At 43.6% G+C, this 22,645-nt stretch overlaps 1 protein-coding gene across 2 annotated transcripts in view; it reads left to right on the top strand.

The window, feature by feature from the left end:
* Positions 1–22,645, top strand: part of LOC147028976 (uncharacterized) — a 163,636-nt gene that overhangs the window by 108,040 nt on the left and 32,951 nt on the right. The gene's annotated exons all lie outside the window — the stretch shown is intronic.

Here is a 22,645-nt window from a genome sequence, read left to right on the forward strand (position 1 = left end):
GGAATTGAACCCAGGTCGTCTGGTAAACCATCACAATGCTCTGCCATTGGAGCTATCTGGGTGACCCACAGGGTTGACATGCAATTCTCCCACATTTTGATGCCACTCTTTCCCCTGCTGCTTCTGGGGCACTCGCTGCCAACCATAGGGCAGAAGACCTTCTGCCAACTGCCAACGCTGTCCATTAGAGGGTCTTCCCTCCTTGGGGTGCCAATTCCATGACCCCTATTAATTCCATGGCCAGTTTTCCAGAGGACCTGGGTTCAATTTCTGGTCTGGGCAAGTAATTTTTCCCACATATATATATTTAAAATTAAAATTGTCATGAATCAGGGAGTCACGATTCCAATTCAAAAAGTCCAATTTACCTTCTAGGTTATCACGTGTTTTTGCTGGGCAGTCCAAATATCCTTTTGCCACAATGTCCTGTGAAAATGGCCGAGTGGTTTCGCCTTACAGATGAGGTCAAACCCACAGAGTGGCTAAAGGTCTTTGCTGTAATAATGTCTTGTCCATGCCGGTTATATTAATTACCCCCAACCCGGTTATTGTGGATGGGGCGGTTAACACCGATCTGGAGGGATAGCCGAACGGTTCTACCTTTGAGGCGAACACATGATCCTTAGAGATTATAGCGTGTGTAGGATGGGAGGTGGCGAATGCGTGTCACAGACGGAAGCACAAGGGTCTTACTCGAACCCACAACGAATCGACAGACACATTTACCATTAATAAATAAGGGTTCAATGAATAAAAATCAAATATTTTTAATGGAAATAAATCAAAGAGTAATAATAAAAATGTGAGGTAAACTAAAGCAAATTTTGAGATGTCTCCACACGGACTTAAATACAGACAAGGGGAAAGATAGAATAAAAGAAAATCCTCCCTTTATTCTGGAACTTATCTTGATGTCCAGAGATGATCTTTGACGAGCTTGATGATTGAACAGCATCATCCTGTGCAGGAAACTGCATCCAAAATGGCGCCATGCCGCTCTCTGGGTGGGAAGCGTACGTGAAGTAATTCGTGCAGAGGTATTGAACACCGGGGCTCACCAACCGCCGTGCAGCTTCTTCTCACAAACTAATATGCTGACCCCACTCCTCTATGCCTGGTGTTGGCTTAATGGTGAGGGTGGCGGGCTTTGGATCCTAGGATCCTGAGTTAAAATCCTGCTCAGCTGTTGAATGAATACCGGGTGGGGTTAACTCAGCCTGTCATCCCTCCAAGGCCGGCAAAATGAGTACCAGCTTACAGGTATCCTGTGTCGGAGTGGCGACCCATCCAGGATTGTGCTCAAAAACCAAGGAGACTGCTTAAGCAGCACCAGCGCTCTGCACAGAGTGTGGTCCCAATCTCCTCCTCATCCACTCCTCTCTTAACAGCAGGTTCGCTTTTCACAATGGCCTGCCTTCCTCCTCGAACACACAACAGGGTAACTCTGAGTTATTGCTGAGAGGGGCAGATGCTGAATATTGCTGAGAGGTGCAGATGCTCCTCTTCTTCTCTCTCTTTCATAAACATACAACTTTGTGATTCAGCCGAACAGTAATGGCTTGCATCTTACTCCAGCATGTGGGCAAATTCACATTGCACTAACACGAGAATGGTGCAGCCTCCTTTGGCGTGTCGAGGAGAAGCCAGCGAGCGAGATCCTTCCGTCTCCGCCAAGTACCTCACCCAACAAGATGCTCTCCGATCATGCCCTCTTCTGTCATGTCACACCAACCAATACCAAGCCTCAGGGCGTGGCCTGCCAGTTGTTGTTGTTAAAGCTTTGTTACTTTTTATAGCCGGCTTTGTAAATGCAAAATGTCGGAAAAGGTCAAGGGGGCAATCACATACTGGGAGAAATTAACCTTAATTCCTACCTAATTAACACAGAACCACCCCTGTGCAGTGAGACATAGCAATCTTAAGCTGACAGTTTTCCTGACTTCTTTTACATCGAGATGTCTCCTGCTCGTTCACGGACCATGCTACACAATGCAATCCCACCTTTACTATGAATCTCCTCCATCTACCTCACAAAGATATGAAGTTCCTCCATCTACCCCACAAACATCACAATATAATGGCTGATTGTTGCAGAGATAACACCTTTGCCAGCTGTTATAGTGATAGTTGAAATTAGCAAAGGCCAGAGAACCATTTTCCTGGTCAAAGAATCATTTCTACTTCATACAGTTCAACTTCTCAAACTATGGATGCATACAGTTCACAAGTCAAAGGGATTGCAAGAAGATTGTACAAATAACCGCATTTTTTCTTAAATTACACACAAATGCACAATAATTAATTTCACAGCTGGTTCGATAGCTGTTCACATATAATAGAGGCACTCGTGACGTATACACATTCTCGTAATCACGTGTTACCTATCCAATGCCTGGTGTTCACATATGCACGCAAATCCTGCATTCACATTATTCATGCACATTCTAGTACTCATATTATCGATGCATATTATGATGTTCACATTTTGACATATGCACGTTTCTCATCGTGTTTTGAATCTCGACCGGCTGTGACCGAAGTTCCCAACTTTACTCCATCACAGCATACAATTCCTTTGAGACTCGTCCCTTACATTCACTCAATGCAAAGAGTGAAATGCTTAAATGTTGAAGATCCTTTATCTTCTATAAGAGATAGAAGCCGCAGAGTTTACATAAATAGACATTTCCATGAAATTTATCAAGTCCTGCAAGTGAGAAAGCATGTAGTGGGTATCACAACCATGTACGTCATCAAAAGATTGGCATGCTGAAACCGCCATCCATCAAAAGGATATGTTGAGATAAACGTACAGATAATTGTCAAGCACTAGTCGGGTGAGGTTCAGAACTGTTCCTACATAGAGCTGGGTTTAAGGTGCATGGAAAATCACCACCCATACACAGCATAGTATTGTAAGCATGATGATTAAGAAATAAGAGAGCAGCGGAGGAGAAGGAAACAGTTACAACATTTTGGCGTGGACGTGGTTTTGTCTGTTCCTTGAAAACTTCGCCAACAGATAAAAATTTCACACCAGATCTGTCCTGTCTTCCATTGTTGTTTTGTCTCTGTGTTGTCAGCTGTGTTTTTGTTTCCATTCCCGTGTCAACTTGACTCTGTCACGTCAAATTTGTGATTGTCTCTTGAGGCCTTCGGCCTCAGCTACATCGTGTCTAGGCCTCATGCCGCTGGTTGATCACTTAATCTCTCTTTTATTTTGGATGTGCTCCTCTCATGCTTTTTATACCATATGTACTTCTACCTTTTCTTCTCAAATCTCAAAAAGCAAAATAAATAAATAAATATTGTGCATGGAAAAATCACAATCTTATTCTGCTTGTTCTTATTTCCTTCGTTATTTCTTAAAATAATTAATTTGCTTCTTTGATTAAATGCTTCTCAATAGCTCTTCTTTTCAAATGATTAATCTCCATTTTCTTTTTCTTGAAATATCTTGCACCTGACCTCTCCCTCTCTCACTCTCCCTCTCCCTCTCCCCAAAACCCACTCCCTCTCCCCTCTCCCCTCCTCCTTCCTCTCCCCCTCTGCCCTCTCCCTCTCCCTCTCCATCTCCCTCTCCCTCCCCCTCTCTCCTTTTCCCTCTCCCTTTCCTCCTCCCTCTCCCTCTCTCTGTGCAATCTCTTCCTCCTCTTGTTCTTCTTCTGCTGGTTCTTCTTCACAAAGTTTCTATTTCATATCTGGCACACTCTAAAATCTTCAATCCATGTGATGTCGCTCAAATATTTTAGCCTTACTTTCCTTTGTGCTTTTAATAACCCATCCTTTTTCCTGTTCATGATGTCTGTCTTCATCTGACAGATTTGGGGAATCCACAAGATATATCTGGTCTGCAGACAATGCGAGCCACGACTGTTAACTCTTTCTTGTGTGTTTCCCACATGCATCCCTCTGTCCCCACACATATGCCACTCTCCACATGTGGGTATCCCTCTGCCCCCACATGGATATCCCCCACATGTATATCCCTCTGCCTCCACATGTATATCCCTCTGCCTCCACATGGATATCCCTCTGCCTCCACATGGATATCCCTCTGCCTCCACATGGATATCCCTCTGCCTCCACATGGATATCCCTCTGCCCCCATGTGGATATCCCTCTGCCTCCACATGGATATCCCTCTGCCTCCACATGGATATCCCTCTGCCCCCATGTGGATTTCCCTCTGCTCCCACGTGGATATCCCTCTGCCCCCACATGGATATCCCTCTGCCTCCACATGGATATCCCTCTGCCCCCACGTGGATTTCCCTCTGCCCCCACATGTGGGTATCCCTCTGCCTCCACATGTATATCCCTCTGCTCCCACATGGATATCCCTCTGCCTCCACATGGATATCCCTCTGCCTCCACATAGATATCCCTCTGCTCCCACATGGATATCCCTCTGCCCCCACATGGATATCCCTCTGCCCCCACATGTGGGTATCCCTCTGCTCCCACATGGATTTCCCTCTGCTCCCACATGGATATCCCTCTGCCTCCACATAGATATCCCTCTGCTCCCACATGGATATCCCTCTGCCCCCACATGGATATCCCTCTGCCCCCACATGGATATCCCTCTGCCCCCACATGGATATCCCTCTGCCTCCACATGGATATCCCTCTGCCCCCACGTGGATTTCCCTCTGCCCCCACATGTGGGTATCCCTCTGCCCCCACATGGATATCCCTCTGCCCCCACATGGATATCCCTCTGCCTCGAAAATAGATATCCCTCTGCCCCCAGATGGATATCCCCCACATGGATATCCCTCTGCCTCCACATGGATATCCCTCTGCCACAACGTGGATTTCCCTCTGCCCCCACATGTGGGTATCCCTCTGCCTCCACATGGATATCCCTCTGCCCCCAAACAAGTTTCCTTCTGTCCTCACCATGCCTCCCTCTACCACTCACCATTTGCCCCTCTGTCCCCAGTAGCATATCCCTCTGCTTAACACACACATTTCCCTCATGGGATGTTTCTGATGCCTCTGTGTTTCTCCCTGGCTATTTTCTATGGCGCTTTGATAGTCCCCTCCCCTGCTGCAGAGAGGCTGGTGTTGTACGTATGTCAAGTATTATATTGCTCATTCTCGATTGACTACCTTCTAACCAACCTTCTATTGACTACACTAACCCCTTAAACCCTTTTGGATTACCTCTGGCTGCGTATACCTCTCTTCAACCACCTAAAGCTTGTCTGTGTGGTACCGTCCATCCAATGGCGATGACTCCATGTACACACATCTCTCTTCTCTTTTATGGATCAACTTGTAACCATCCTTCCAAACCTTGTCCTCCTCTGTGGGAATATCATCTCTCACCATGACAGCTGATTTGGCGTTAGTTCTGCAACAACCAGCCGTGACATTGTAGCAAAGGCCTTCAGCCACATTGAGTTTCACCCAATCTTTAAACTTTCCAACCCATATTTCCGCAATTGGTGCCTCTTCCCGATTGGACCTCGTGATATTTAACTTTCCATCCAATCTCTCCTGTTCTTCTTCTGTTCCCCTTGCCTTTCCTGACCACTTTCTTGTCAAACCCACATCTCTTTCTACTGTTAGGGAGCACCTTCAACAATATAGAATACTAGACGACCCGTGAACCCGTTGGGTTCCCGTTGTGACAGCGGTTGATGAAAAAAAAAATCATTTCAAGAAAAAAAAAAAATCTCCAGCGAACTATACTGCTGAGGTTGTTTGCATTGATCAAATTCTCCTGAAGAATACTTGACTGAATAGGGAATTGATTTTTTAATATACTTTTTTATTTCCCCATTTGAACGAAACATGATACTGCACACCGCAGCAGAATGGTGAGTAAGGTGTCCCTAAAATTTTTGCGCTATCGTGTACCGTTTAGGCTGTATTTTGGGAACATACAAGATGAGAGTTTTAGTAATATATAGAAGATAGATGACTCTTCACACAGGCCAACTGGCAGAAATTACAAACTGCCCTCTGTCATAAGGATTAGGCTACCATCTCCCCAGCACCTAACATTGATTCCACCTGGAATGCTTTCATTGAAACCTACTTTCTCTCATTAACATCACTCGGGGCATGATGAGTCCCATCTACAATAAGGGTACAAAATAGATCCTATCAACTACAGACCAGTGAGCTTATTTTAGATTACAAGCAAAGTCATGGAATCCATCATTGCTACTGATCTCAGGTATTTCTTGTGTTCAAACAGACTGATCTGTAGATTCCATCTCAGTCACTCAACTCTGGACATGCTGCTGCTCCTCTCTCAGCAATGGTTGGTGGCCCCTAATCTCAATCAAGAGGTCAGGACAGTCTCCTTGGATATACCTCGGGTATTTGACAGTCTGACATCCTGCCATGCTTGTCAAGCTCTCTGCTTATGACATTCAAGGCTACCTTCCATTGCTGGATTTATGACTTCTTCCACTCATGCAGTCACTGTGTTGCTGTCAATGTAGTCCTCTCCCTCTCCCAGTGGAGGCTGGAGTTCCTCAAGGCAGTGTTGGACCCAGTCTTGTTCCTCATCTATATAAAGGATCTCTCCGATGCCCTGGAAAACCGTCTCCTTGTTTTTGCAGACAACTCCTCATCATGTTGTAAAGTACCACATCCCACTGTGGGGCAGCCTGCAGATGCACCTCTGCTGATGTGGAATTGATTCGATGCTGGCCTGATAAATGGAACATATCCTTCAATGCTGAAAAATCTCACTGACTCACCATGTCACTCTGGAAATGATCCTCAAACAAGCCCCACCTATCGATTTTCTTCGTCATCGACTGGAAGAGGTTCAGTTTCTTGAACCTATGAGTCTCACCATCCGCTATGACTTTTCTGGTCTGATCACATAACAAAGCTGGCCTCCAAAGCCAGGAGGAGATTGGGAATCTTCCATCGATCTAGGTTTTTCCTTGGAAATTTAGAGCAACTCTCAGTCTACAAGGCCTTTGGCCATCGCTCAATGGAGTACTGCTCTCCACTCTTGGGTTGGTACCCCAGCATCACATCTGTCAATCCCAGATTCTGTGGAATCTAAAGCTCTCAAAATGATTAGAACCTCCAAATGATGAGGCTAAAGCACAGTGACTGTTGCTCTCACATTGCAGGCAGGTTGGTGGTCTCTCTGTTTTCAACCAGATATTCTCCAACATGTCTCCCTCTGCTCTCTCAGTTCTCCAACCCTCCCCAGCATCTTCAGGATGCACATATTCTTCCGGTAACCCCTTCTTGTAAAATTTCCAAAATCCAGGCTGACATCACACCTCAACCAAATTATTCCTTGCTTCTCCCATCAATGGAACCACCTTCAAGAAGCTATTCTGCCTCACCCTCCCCCCTAGTACTTCAAGCAAGTAGTGCACCACCATTTCTTGTTCTCTTGTCATCACCAATTCTGACCCATGATCTTTGTTACCTCCATTATCCTTTTCTAACAACCATTTTATTTGCTATTTTCAAATTGTAGTCATACAACTGCATATATATATACTAGCAAGGGCTACCCAGAGCTGCCCGGGGGGTGAGGAGGGGGGGTTACCCAGAGCTGCCCGGGGTGGGGGGCGTTACCCAGAGCTGCCGGTGGGGGGGTGGGGGGTTACCCAGCACTGCCTGGCTGGGTGAGCTTTTCCCAGCAGTGGTTTTGGGTTGGACATTGAAAATCTATGGAGTGATTGGCCTCATGGTGGTTATTTTTTACCTGTGGGTCGGCGGCAGTACTGCCTGGCTGCACATCGCAACATACACTTTATAACGACCTTTGGTGTCCTCAAAACTGAGGTCAAGGCCAACGCGTGGTAGCTTAAAACCTTGCCTAGAATCTAAAGTACCTACACCCAAAATTGGGGCTTCCAGGTGCTATGGTTTGGCCCTGGAAGAAAAACATACAGATGCACAAACAAACACACAAAACACTTGAAAATATTTATATCATTGTTTGAAACGTTTGTTTGTTTGTGTGTTTGACTTGTATGCACTCCTGAACCGCTCGATGGAGCGAGTTGAAAAAACTGGTGGTTGTACTCTGGGAGGTGGGGAGGGGGGATTTAGATGGTAAAAATTCATAATCCCAGGGGTTCAATGTGGGGGAGAGCACCCCAGTTCTCTCAATGTAAATTAATTCTGATGGATTGCACTGGTCGGTAAGGATGAGTTATTTGCTAGTGCAACGAATTAGTAGAGTAGTTAATGGCTATGATCATTAAACTGCCTATATAAGCGTGAAACTTGAAGTGGACATTCTCATTGGGTCAATTTTTAAGAAAAAAAGTCACGTTACCCACAAGAAAATGCACCTGACCCCCAATTTATTCACTTGATGCCCCCTTTTGATGGATAAATAGTTGAGTTGAAAGTAGTTTTTGCTATTATTAAATCTCCCAAGTGTTCCGAAGAACGTTTCATCCAAAATTTCCACCTTTGATGTGACGCTGACTTCCATTGGTCGACTCCTTTTCTGTGATGCATTGTGGCCTGACCTTGTTATAGAGGCAGAATCGGTTACTTCTTCAGTGAAGCTCACCTTTTCCAGTCAGATATACTCTTGCTTCAGTTAAAAAAAATTTGATCAAATTCGGGCCTGGTAAAGACAAACTTGGTGCTGGAGGAGCATTTGGGTTCTACAGGATGTACTTTGCTCAGTCTTTGTTTGAGTTCCTCACCTGTGTGACCCTTGATGTTGGAAAATGTAAATACTGGTGCTATGAAAACATATGCACACTGTAGTTGAAGTTAAGTTATAGTCCATGTTGTCCATTGTGGATGTGAATAACCCTTTTTTTTTAAGATTGGTGGGTAGACCACTCTATCTTCCACTTACTAGGTTGCTACTGCATCTCATAGTTGGGGTGAGATTTCTATAGCTCTATCAAATGAAATACTCGTCTCAAATGGAACATATCATCGATTATTTTCTTTTCCTGGTCTTTGCAAAAAGATATGCCAATGTACACAGCAAATGGAGTCTCGCAATCTTTTGAGTGCCTGTGAGATTTTGCTCCTTCCAATTGTCCTTCCTGTGGCAGTTGAACTGCAAAAGCTGTGCCACAGCAAGAGCTCATTTGGACATACTATATCGTCGTCGTGATTTGATATTTACACCATGGCTGATCGTGCACATGAACTGACTAATTGCTGGTTGAGTGGCCATTTCAACATATCCTTCATGGAATGTGTTGTCCAATGTCAACTTTGGATCAAGCATCGCTCTGGGTATGATTTCAGCAGCGTTGTCTCGATGGAGCACACCTGACTACGTATTCCATGCTTGTGTAAGAACCGAACTTACTGTACATCATTCTGGAAGGCCAACATCCCATAATTGATGAAGAGATTCTAGCAGAGGCATCTCCAGCAGTAATTGGTCTTTTAACCCAATTGAACTCGCATCTGGTGGTTATAAGCTAGCTGTTCAAGTTACTGTTGATAGAATGTGGCTCATCTCCAATTCGTAATTTGTCTGTATTTGTACCTGTACTGATAGTCTTTGTCTCAGTGGTGTAGAGGACAAGTTTGGGGAAAAAAACAGTTGGATATGCTTCCTAGCTCATCAACGTTCGAGTACTCTTCTTATATCCCTGAGATCTCAGACACGCTCACTCTTTTGCATAATGTTGCTAAGCAAACAGGATGGTACTTTTGATCCTGTATCACAACACCTGCACCATTGAGTTTCACAAGGAGCCTTCCATCACTCAGTCTTCGCACATTGGTTAGTTGCATCATTTAGCCGAATGGTCATTGGTTGGCTTAAAGTAGATCATGAAGCCTCGATCTCACATGAAAAGCATTCTGATGCTTTTGGCTGTAAAGATGTTTTTCACGTCTTGCTTTGGTTCTCCTCCTTGTTTTTTTTTGTCAGTGGTAGACATTCTCTTCATCGGCCTCTGTATATTTTTGTTGTTGAATAGGAAGCTGCAGCTTTGATGATATTTTCCTTTTTTTTTTCTTTCCTCAATGTAGCCTCTATGCCACCACCTTCACCTATATTCTGGCTACATCCAACATAATTGTTAAATAATTGGTAGCGTAGAGCAGAGAAACATTTGTTGTGATGGTGTAGCCATCTTGTTCTCTATCTTCAAAACTCGGTGGTGATGAGATCTTCGTTCTTTCCCTGTTGACTGACGTTAGCAACATTTACTCGAGTCAGTTTGCCATTTCGATTTTGTCGGTGTCGTCATTCTTGGATACTCGTTGATCAATTATTTAAGGTCGAGTGTTTATCCTTTCACCACGTTGTACCAAACAAACTTTGCTGTGTGGGATTCAACTAGGTTTGTGTGTTATTCAAATCTCGTGCAATCTGTGCACAGTTCGAATAACAAAAACCTTGGCCTGGCTCTTCTGTGCTGGCCCCATCCTGTCAATTGAGGAGCAGTTAATTAATCCATCTGGGGTTGGTTGGGTATCATTTGGGACACAAAATGATTGATACATTTAGCTGATGTTGAATCCCATTCTGAGTTGCACAGCAGTGATGTCACCGTTGTGCCCCGGTAGTGCAGTGACATTGGCTCTTTTGTCCGCACGCTGGTTGTCCATCCAGGAATGTGGCTGACTGCCTAAGCAAAGGTACCTGAAATGACAGAAGACGACATCTGACAAGAGAAATTGGCGGCCATCTTGGATTTTCAGGTGGCTAACGTATTTTTCTTGGAAAAACTGACCCAATGAGAAAACTGTATCAATGCCAAGTTTAATGTGTTATCCACCCCCATTATAAATTTGGTATGAAAGCTCCCATGACTTTCCTTTTCAAAAACATGGATCGGAGCTTACATCGATCCTGCTGTGATTCACTTCAAAAAATATTACAAATTATTTACAAAGATTTGCCATAATATTACAAACTTTAATTGCATTACAATAGCAACTTCCACATTTGGTAACAGTATATTACAAAACTTCTATTATGACAAAAGTTTGATAAGAGCTGACATAATGTTCCGGTTTTGTCCTCGTGACAATTTATTGCACGTTTGAGATCACAATTTGTAATGATGATTTCAGCATATCATTATGATATTACAGAACTTCAACTATGACAAAACTTGCAATAAGATAATACAATTTGACATATCTGTGGTAAGCATACTGTGTGGTATGTGGTGTGACGTCATCATAATCAATGCATTTGGTATTTTCACTCATAAAATTTGGTATGTAACTACGACATGGGGTAAAAGATGATCATGTGTCAGCTTTAGCTTTTATCTGTGTTTCATTACAAGAGAATAACCATATTACCCACTGAGCTCGAAATGCACTTTAGCATGTGCAAATTTGGTCAACCGATCAAGATTGGGTTCTTTAGACTTTATTGAACCTACTCGTGATCATCCAACGATGGTGCATCACTACCTCGACCATCACTACATGGACTGCGGATCCATGTTCGGCCGGAAGATGACGCGAGGTCAGCCTGCTCCACCACCCCCACCTCCTTCCACCACCCCCTCCCCAACCTCCTTGGAAAGGACTCAATCCACAGCCATGTTTCTGGCTGTTTTGCCACCCTGTTGAGAAATATATTTTTACAGCAAAAATATTCAAAGCAATAATAACAAAACACAAAACTAATCATATGGACTTTGGCCCCAAGGCCAAAGTATATTTTCAAACGGACTAGTACACATGTACCTTGACCCAAAGGCCAAAGCACATGGTCATACAAACACATGCATCCAGGCCCACAAGACCAGAATGCATGATCATACAAACGCACACACCCTCGCCTACAATTCAGGGCCAGATAGCATGGTCAAGCAAACACATGCACCCCAACCCATGAGGCCAGAATTCACGATCATAACTTAACTATCAGTGAGCATTATGACTCTGCCTTATTTATTAGAAAAAACTCAAACAGTATAACAAAGTTGAGGACATGTACTTCAGCCCTCAGGCCAAATTATTCAGCCCAGCAAAGCTTTTCAAACTCTTATACGGATCTACTTCAGCAGCCCTAAGGCCAAAGCACGTGGTCAAATAAATGCATACACCTCAGCCCACCAGATGAGGTCCCACCAGATGAGATGACATTACTGTTCTGTGGGCAAGTATACAGCACTGGAGTGGTGATCATGAATGTTGACTGGTTAGGACTAGCATTAGGATCCTGAGTTTGACTCCCAGATCTAATCATAAATTTGGTGAACTTTTACAAAATTGTTACAATGAATGGACCAAATAACTACGTACTTTGTTATACGATCATAAATACAGGGTGTCCCGAAAAAAATGACATCATTTGAAACTTGAATATCTAAGTAACTACATGTCCCACGTAAATGAAAGTAAATCGGCTTCATGTTGAACAATAAAAGATTTATTTCTCAAAATTCGAACAAGTGAGTCAGAGGGATGTAGATTTTATAACCGTTTTCTCAAAACTTCACAAATGTTCAATATGCGCACCGCCTGTGACACGACACACGTCAAGTCGGTGGTCCAGCTACTGCCAAACACGCTGTAGCATGCCTTGCGTAACATTCTCCAGCGCCTCAGTGATTCTCTGCTTAAGTTCCTCTGGGCTTGTAGGAAGAGAGGGAAATAGACCAGTCCTTTCACATAGCCCCATAGAAAAAAAATCACAAGGCGTCAAGTCAGGTGAATGTGGTGGCCATTTCAAAAAGCACATTGTCATTATCACTGGCATGCCCAATCCATCTGCCTGGTAGATTCTCATTGAGATAAGAATGAAACATTCAACCTAGTTAGTTTTTACACATTTTGTTAAAATTTGAGCGAGAATTAGCTACGTTATTAGACTACGAAATGATGTCATTTTTTTAGGGACACCCTCTATAATGACAAATTTTGAAATGCTTTTTTAAAGAGTTTTCTAAGATGGCTGCCATTATTTCGAAATTACTGCTCAGTGTAAACCTTCAATGTTAAAAAATCCCTTACTTTCATCAAATTTCAGCTTTGGAGCATTTTTTTTTCTCATACCTGTAGGCTCGAAAATCTATTGGAATAAATCAAGGTAAAAAAATGTATTAATATAAATATATATATATATATATATATATATATATATATATATATATATATATATATATATATCTCTTAATTTTCATCAATCAATGTGGTTAAGGTGGCTGTCTTGAGTTCTTTGGGTCCTGAGTTCAAGCCCCTGTTTACTGTTGAATTAACACCAGGTGGGGTTTACTCAGCCTGTCATCCTTCTGAGGTTGGTGAAATATGAACCAGTGTACTGGGGTAATAACCATTTGGGGTAACCTGCGTTGGAGTGATGACCTGTCCAGGACTGTACTCCTTGCCAATGAAACTGCCTCGGCAGCCATATGTGCCTTTACGGCATGAAAGGAATGATGTATATCATTATATTAAACTTCTCCAAACAAATTTCGCATGCCCCCAATGAAAGCATTCTCAAACATGAATGGTACTACTTCCACCAGGCTGAACAGTTTACGTTTTGTCTCTCACTAATCGGATTATCTGGATCTGCACCTGAACCAAAATCAAATCACCTTGTTCTTCTCACCTACCCAACTCATCCATCAAGCTTTGTCATAATCCTTCCAAAACGTTTTGAGATATGCTGCACACAGACAGGCAGGGGTGAAAACATAACCTCTGTCCACCTTTAGTGTTGGAGGTAAATGTATATAAATACATGCATTCCACAGCTTGTTGGATGAAAGTTGATGAAAGCAAAACCAATTTTTTTACACTGATGATTTGACATGAGAAGCAATCATTGTGGAATAATGGCAGCCATCTTAGGAAATGCGGGAATTTCGTATGCATCCCCAACATGTTTGTGAAAAAGGAAGGTCATGGGAGCTTTCATACCAAACAAGCTCAATTGAGTTAAGATCCTCGTCCTCTGAATGATGACGTCATAAAAACGAATATGACGTCATTGTGATGTATTAGGTTTGCGATAAATTATCTGTGCTAATGCCCGGCTTGATTCCCGCAAACAAAATTCAAACAGCTTGCCAGGTTTCGGAGATAACGGTATAGGCGATTTCCATTAGCGACGATATTATGACGCCAACTTTTTTTCTAGGAAGCATTTCCAAAATCGGAGATGGTTACTGTCTGCGCAGGGTATTTTTACATATATATGCCAAGTTTCAGGAAGTTTCGATGAAAACTGTAGGCTGTGAAACAAAAAAAGTCCACAAGAAGAACAACGTGAGTCAGACTTAGAGATCCTCCACGAGGATCTAAAAAGCTGTTATAGCGAGTGTTCAACATCGAGCGACTCGATTCATTCCGGGGCCAGCTGGACTAATTTAATGAGCTGCTGAAGGAGGCAAAACTTTTTACAATAGAAAGGAGGTGATTAAAGTTGGAGTATCTGATGGAGATGTTTAAGATGATGAAGGGTATGGACAAAATAAGTGCAGAATGAATCAACAGGTTTCCGGTTTCCGGTGGTGGAAGTTTTTCTTTTCTTCTCCGTGTTACCTGCTATCCAAAGTTAAGGAAACCGTTCCGGATTTGCCTCTGTTACTGTAGATTGCTGTTTGTATTGTGTGCTCATTGACATGTTTTTTTGTGTGCATCTTTGGTTATTTTAATCTTGTATGCCTCCCTCAGCTTCTGCCTCCTCCCTCTTACGCAGCACATGGCTGCAGGTAACATCTTTAGTTGAGGGCACTGCTGTACCACTGATGCTGTGCCCCTATACCAGTACACTGGTACTCATTTCGCTGACCTCAGAAGGATGGCAGGCTGAGTCAACTCAACCTGGTGTTAATCCAATGGCCGACAGGGCCTCAAACTCAAGACCCTAACATCCTAAGCCAGCCACCTTAACTGCAAAGCCAACTCGAGGCTTTTTTCCCTCACCTTTTTCAGCCTTTTCTCTGATTCGCACACCCGTTTGTCTTGCTTTCTTCCGATCTTCTCTGTATCCATTTTCCCCACCCTTACTCTAATTCCTTCCTGATACCCTCGATAAAAAATTACACCAAAAAAGGCCTCTCAGGTCATGTTTAGATGGTCCGTCTCGTTTCTCGGCCACGTGTTCGACAGACCTGCTTCCTCTTTCACTCCTTGCTAAACTCTATCTTTTGTCAAACTCATCCTTTTCTATCCTACCTCAAAACCTTTTCCCTTGTTTCCTTCTTTCTTCTCAATATGAGCACTAATAATAAGTCCTTCATTCATACACTCGTTCTAAACCTCATTCCTTAAGTCATTCGGTCCCAAAACAAATTATTTCCACATCTCCCCTTTTCTTCCTCCTTTCCTCTCACTCTGCAAACTCAAATCTTTTAAATGACATGATAAAAAATGTTTAATCTTCCTCCACTCTCATTTCCAAATATCTTTCTCTCCAACTGCTTCCTCGTCTTCCCTTAATTTGCACCGAGTTACTGGCTTGTTTGCAAACCTGCTCCCTGTTCCCCCATCATTTTCATACTGTGCTGTCCTTCTTCATGCCTTCAATCATGATGTCTGTGTTCATCTATCTGCCCTTGGAATTCTCAAACCTAAGCCATTTTGAAATTAGTGCGGGATTGTGGTGGTAAACACATTCACATCAGTACCCTCCTCGACATCATCTCCTTCACGCTCAAGTCCACCAATACCCATTGCAGCCTCGCCCACCCCCACCCTGTGTCCCCCAATTCCATGTCCCTGTATCCCATGTCCCTCTGGCATGTATCCCCCATGCTCCAACCCCTCTCCGCTTCCCCCTCTCCCACCCTCACTACTTCCCCACACCCAGCCCCTCTCTGTTCCCACCACAACCATACTCTCTCCAATCCCCCAACCTACTCATTCTCCACCCCCCACAACATTTGAGGCAGAAGACAATATCTGATCAACATCAAGGTTGAGCTTTCAAACCTATCTCCTTCCTCAAAGACCTGGTGATACCTTACCAAATCTGTCTTTGGCATATGCTCCCCCTCTATCCTTTCCCTTGCTTCAAATAGCACTACTGTTGTTGCCCCTGCTCATGATAAATCCAAATGTGTCAATTCAGTCTATGCTTCCAAATCTCATGTAACCAACCCCTTGCACTCGTACCTACCCTACCTTCTCATACCCAAATGCTCCTGCACATTGTGTCTTTTCTCACCTGATAAAGTGGAGAGGCTTCTGGCAACCCTCAAAACCAATTCTGCAACAGGCCTGGATGGCATCAACACACGTGTCCTAAAAATCTGCTCTGCCACTCTTGCTTGCATATCCTCTTTCTGCTTTGTATACCATATAATTTGCTCCAAGTCACCTTCTGTCTACTTCAAAGTCAGACAACATCATTAAAAAAACAAACATGTTATAAAAACCAATCTCCTTAACTACAGACGAATATTAGCTTCCAATTATAAGTTAACATCAAATTCTTCCTTTTCTCTAATGGCCTGATCCCAGACCATCAGTTCAGATTAAGACTGGGCAAAAACAGGGCAGAGCTCATGCGATCTGCTCAGGTCATGCACATGCTGCTTCTGCTTTCCCAACAATGGATGGATGCTCTCAATCTTAGACATGAGATCAGGGCTATCTCTCTGGAGAGACAGTGGAGGATATTGAACTCTCCAAACTTTATGCTCACCACATTCAAGGTCACCTTCCACCATGGCTTACTGACATCCTCCACTCTCATAATCAGTTCATAGCTGTCAAAGCTGGTGTGCTCCAAGGCAGTGTCTTCATCCCAGTCATATTCCTCATCTTCATCAACAATCTTTCCCATTCTCTGGAAAATATTATGTATCTCTTTGCTAATGACTCCACATTCCATTCCATGGGGACCATACTCTGGAAAGAGCATCAGTGCTGCTGAAGCAGTCTCCTGAGCTATTGGGCACAATCCTGGACAGGTCACCACTCTGACACAGGATACTCGAATGGCTCAATCATCCCAGCAAGCAGGTACTCTATTTTGCCAACCTCAGAAGGATGACAGGCTCAGTCAACCCCACTTGGTATTAATTCAACAGAAAAGCAGGATTTGAACTCAGGACCTTAGGTTCCCAAGCCCACCACCCAAGCCATGAAGCCAACACCAGGCTTAATGACTCCACCCTTTGCTGATGTACTCTCTTCTCCTTCAGATAGGCATGCAGTAGCCTCTTTGCTCTGCAGAGCTTTGATAGAATCAGAAAGTGGTCAGACACTTGAAATATGTCTTTCAACCCTGATAAGTCTCACACTCTGTCCATCCCTGTCCATCTCTGAAAGCAACATCTGATGAACCCTTCCACCTTGCTCCACAACAAACCTCTTGAAGTTCAATCACTCAAAGTTTTGGGGCTCCTAATCAGACATTGGCTTTCTTGGGCAAGCCATATATCCAACGTTGGCCTCCAAAGCAAGCCAAAAACTGGGCATCCTCCATCATTGAAAGACTTTATTTGATACATTTGAACTTTTATCAGCTTACAAAGCCTTCATCCTTGTTTGATGGAGTATTGCTCTCCTCTTTGGGATGACCCCCCCACCTCATCCTTGGAAACCAAGGCCTTTTTTAATCAATGGAATCTCCCACGATAAAGCTGAGTCACTGGACCATTATTTTGCATTGCAGACAGGTCTGTGGCCTCCATATTCAACCACCTCCTTAGTGGTCTTGCACCCTCTGCCTTTGTTTTGCTTTGTCCACCCCTTCTCCCTTGCCTTTCCAGGTTTCTGCAGAGCTCATGTGGTCTGCCAGTAACCCACTTCTGGTGAAACTGAAAATCCAGGATTATTGCTTACTTCCAGTCATTTGTTCCTCTTTTCTCTCGCCTGTGGAATCAAATTCTTGGCTGGTCAATCCCATTCATCCTTCCCCAGCTTCAAGATGGATGTTCACCACTACATCAAGTCCCCCTCATCTGTACTCATCTTTTCTACCCTCATTAACCCTCCCCAAGCCCACGTCTCCATTTCCATGTTTTTTGTTACCTTTCCCCCCTCTTCCTCACATTCTTTTTCTTTTGTTTTGCATTTCTGTTCCATTCCCAGTTTTTCCCTTCCTATTCTTGCTATGTTTGAGCTGCTGTCCAGATTGGTAACCCTACATGTCCTCCTCACCCTCTCTTTGATCTCATTCTTCCACATACCCATTCTTCCTCAAGTGTCGCTCTGTTGGATAATTAACCTTACCCTGTTGTTGCAGTCCATTCTGTGATCAAGCTCTTGCATGAGCTTCAACTTTGAATACAAAAACAAGTTTTTTTCAACAGAATGGACAATGTCAGGACCAAGGGCCACAGTCTTAGAGTGAAGAATAGGAGAGTTCAAACAGTAAGCAAGGGGTCTTAAAATTAAAGGTCCACAGATTCACAAAATCATGTTTGGTTTTTGAATATTTATAATATATACAGGGTGAGTCAAAAGTAGCGCCCGATTTCTGTTTTTTCGGCTGTCAGATTCTTTCTGGGAAGTCATGTTGTTAATAATTGTCTTGCAGATTATTAATTTTCGTAATTTATTTATTTTTGATTTTGTTTTGCAGGTTATTCCTGCGAGTTTGGAAATTTACTGAATTTGCACCAAATTGAGTTTAATGGCACAATTAACAGACACAATTGTGTCTACTCGGCTGCAAATAACCCAAGAGTGACAGTTGAGGAGGAGGTAAATTTACCTGGAGTGACAGTTTGTGCAGCCATATCTCCATTAGGGATAATTTGACCCTTTTTTCTTTGAGGGATCTGTCACTGCAGAAATTTACCTGGATATGCTGCAAACCGTCTTTTGGCCCAGGGTACAAGATCAGGACTGTTATTTCCAGCAAGATGGAGCTCCACCTCATTATGGACGTTATGTTCGTCAGTGGCTTGATGAAAACTTTCCCAGAAAGTGGATCGGCCGCCGTGGTCCGATCGAGTATCCGGCACGCTCCCCAGACCTTACACCTCCAGATTTCTTTCTTTGGGGGCTCATGAAAGACCTTGTTTATCGTGAAAAGCCTCGTACCATTCAGGAGTTGAAGGCTCAAATCACTGCAAACTTTGAGGATATTGATATCGAACTCTGCAGACGTGTGTGCCGCTCTGTGCCTGCTCGGCTGCAATTGTGCATCGATCACGAGGGAGGGCACTTTGAAAATTGCAAGTAAAACAGCTTGGTACAGTTTCGTAATATTTTTTTCTTGAATAAATGGTTAAATTAACATGTCATTCATTTATTTCTACCTTCTTGCACACTGTAATAAAAATGGCGAACAAACCATCAACTGACAGAAATCGGGCGCTACTTCTGACTCACCCTGTATCTATATATATTGTTGCGGTATTCGCGCCCGCCGGCGTGCTGACGGCCACGTAACTCGAATCGCGGCACGTCGCCCACCGGACGGACAATCCAGTCGTGACCCTCTCGGACTAACGCCGGGAACCAGTCACGGGTGGACCTTTCAGTCTCACCGCGATCGAGCCAATCAGCCCCCGCGTGGGATAGGGTTGCTCGCCGAATTCGACCTACCTAAGTACCCACGCGGAGGGTAGACCGGGCGATCGCACCTCGCCGCAGGTCGACTTTGGACACGGGCCACTTAAGCGACCCGTTCCGTACTATCAGAATAACCGAGCGGTGTTATCGTCGACCTCGACGGTTCGATTAATTATCGGGCGTATTCAGCCCACTACCAACCCTTTACGTGAAGCAAGATGAGGGTTCAATGGGGGAAAAGACGAAGCGAAGCGGGAGAACAGTTCAATAATAAAGCACATTTATTCGCGGCACACGGGAAGCACACATATTCAATTCCACCAAAAGCACACAAAAAAAAGAAAACACAATTCCATTTACACAAAAAGCAAATATAAAAGCGAAGACAATGCAGAGCTAATACCGACTACCGAGCACACGGCAACACTTATACAATTCTACTTCACAGACGGCGCCGACAACACATACCCAAAACCAAGGAAAAGAATACCCTCAAGGATGAGGCGGGCCTGAGGCCGAGACCGGGTCGCGCCTACCCGTCTGGTGATGAGACGCGGAGCGGCGATGGCGCCTCACTCCGCGGGCCTCGCGGCCAGTGTCTGGCAGGGGGTGGGAAAGGGGGCCCCCTTGGTCGCACTATCTCAGCGCGGGGGGAAACAGGAGGGGGTTGTTGATGCTCGGGGTATAGAGGGTCTTTATTACCCCTGGTGTGCGTCTCCACCTCGGCCAGGACGCGCTGCCGGCCTCCCTCGGGCGTGCAGCTCCTGGCACCGACGCGAGCACCCCCTCGTCTGCCTTCGCCGCTGCCGCCTCTCCGCCTCTGGACTCTCCACCCTGGACTCTTCTTTGGGCTCTCCTCGTCCGACTCTCTTCAGCTTCTCCAGCTACTGCAGGCTTCGGGCTCCAGACTTCCACACCCTTCTGACTGACGAACACCGTCCTTTTATCCCCCCGTAGCTTCGCCTTTGACCCCCTCCCTTTGACCTTTCACCTCGCTCCCCATTGGCCCGAGAAAAAGTGGGCGTGAAGGCTTTTTGATCCACAAATTTGCATATATCGATCGTTCTGGAGGCGGGGCCAAATCGCCCCTCGCTCACCGATTGGACGGCAAAAAGTGGGCGTGTGTCGTTTTTGATCCGTTTTTGAAGCACAAAATCCGTGATTTTGTACCCGCTGTTCAACGTGCGCCCTGCATGAGTCCAACACCGGTACCCACAGCGGGGCAAGAACGGTGGCGACGCTACGGTTGCGAGGTGTGACGGGAACGTCGTGGCGGTTGTGGTGAAGCGGTGGTTGTGGTTGGTGGTTGATGTTGTGATTGTGGTGGTAATCATGGCGGTTGGTCCAAAATAAAGATAGTAAAAGAAAAACGGCTATCCTGAAGAGTCGCAGCTCGCATAAATGACATGTATTCCCACTAGACAACGGGTTTGGGCCTAACTACACATGCACTTACCGAGATACCTCACCTAAGGGACCTGAATGGTGGTTTGCGAATTTGGTAACCACAACAATATATATATATATATATATATATATATATATATATATATATATATATATATATATATATAAATATATATATATATATATATATATATATATATATATATATATATATATACACACAGTATATATATATACACATTGTATATATATACACATTGTATGTATATATATATATATATATATATATATATATATATATATATATATATATATATATATATATATATACACACACAGTATATATATATAGTATATTGCTTCACTTATTACTTAATTATTATTCTTTTCTTGAATAAATATCTTGAAAGGCTGATTTTATATTATTTTGTGTCCTTTTACATTAGATTGGTCCCTGCCCCCCCCAAAAAACCCACTTGATTGCCCCCCACCCCCCCAAAAAACGCTCGTTAGCCACACCCCATGACGTCATCTCAACCTTGACTTCATTCACGTACGGTCTGACAGCACCTTCTGCATAATGATCTTGACTATCGTTGTAATCTGGGGATTCATGATGAAAAAATAATTCGTCAAATTCACATTGAGTTGTGTGGCCATTATTCATTGCGTGCTGACAACCTCTCCCTTCATTACGTCATGGCAGTTTTTCTGGAATTTTTAGGGACGGTACCCAACGGGTTTGCTTTTTTATTATCTAATTATAACACTTAAAAAATTTATTTGTTTATTACATAAAAATCAATATAATCACATCAAAAAATTTTATTCATTTTTGCAGACTCTGTGGAACTTTAACTCAGAGACTAGTTACTGTACCTCTGGCACCAAAGGTGGATGGAGGTGATGTTTTCACCCCTGTTTGTCTTCTCTATCTATCTGTCTGTGAGCAGGATATCTTAAAAAGTTAATGTACGGATTCAGACGAAAGCTGGTGGACATGTTGGGTGTGTGACAAGGACAAACTGATTCAATTTTGGTGATGATCCGGATCCAGATACGAGAATTGTTTATTTCTCAAGTGATTGTTCACCATTGAGAGACAGGGCCAACAACGATATATAGTTTTACATCCTCTGCTTTTTGCCTTACTTTTTAACCAACTCTCGTATCTGATAATTGTTTAAAAAGTAATGATATTTCAAAAAGTTGTGGATGGATTATGATAAAATTTGGTGGATGAGTTGGGTCAGTGACAAGAACAAACCGATTAGATATTGGTTAATGTCTGGATTGAGTTATGGCCCATCAGTAGGATACAAAACCTAAACTGTTAAGCTTGGCGGAGGTATGTGCTTTACTGAGTGCTGTTCTAGTTGTTCTCGTTAAGGCATGGAATAGTCTACCTGGAAGTGTAGTAGCAGCAAAAAAGTACATGGATTTAAACTGGAATTGGATATGTACCTATGCACGTTTTGGATAGAGGGGCATATGAATATTGACAGGAATTGTATGTACCTGAAGTATTGATCGGTGATTGCAAACGTGCATGATGATTGTCATTTCTGTACCTGCCCCACTGTTCTCATCCACGTCCTCCACCCTTTTTCAGTGAATTGAAGTTGATAAATTGTTACATTGAATACATGACTTAGTGGCGTAACGGTTTCACCAGTCTCGGTGGCATAGTTGTTAGAGCATCTCCTATGAATCTGGAAGGTTAGCGATTCTAACCCCAATGTGAGATGTCATACCAAAGACTTTAAAAAATAGTACGTGCTGTTTCCTTGCTTGACACTCAGGATTTTAAAATGATAGAGCATGAACAAACACCCATATGTGGGCAACCACTGTG

Source organism: Eptatretus burgeri, chromosome 4 (genome assembly GCF_056783735.1).
Source record: "Eptatretus burgeri isolate ZD-2024b chromosome 4, Ebu_testis_v1, whole genome shotgun sequence".
In the NCBI taxonomy this organism is placed as follows: Eukaryota; Metazoa; Chordata; class Myxini; order Myxiniformes; family Myxinidae; genus Eptatretus; species Eptatretus burgeri.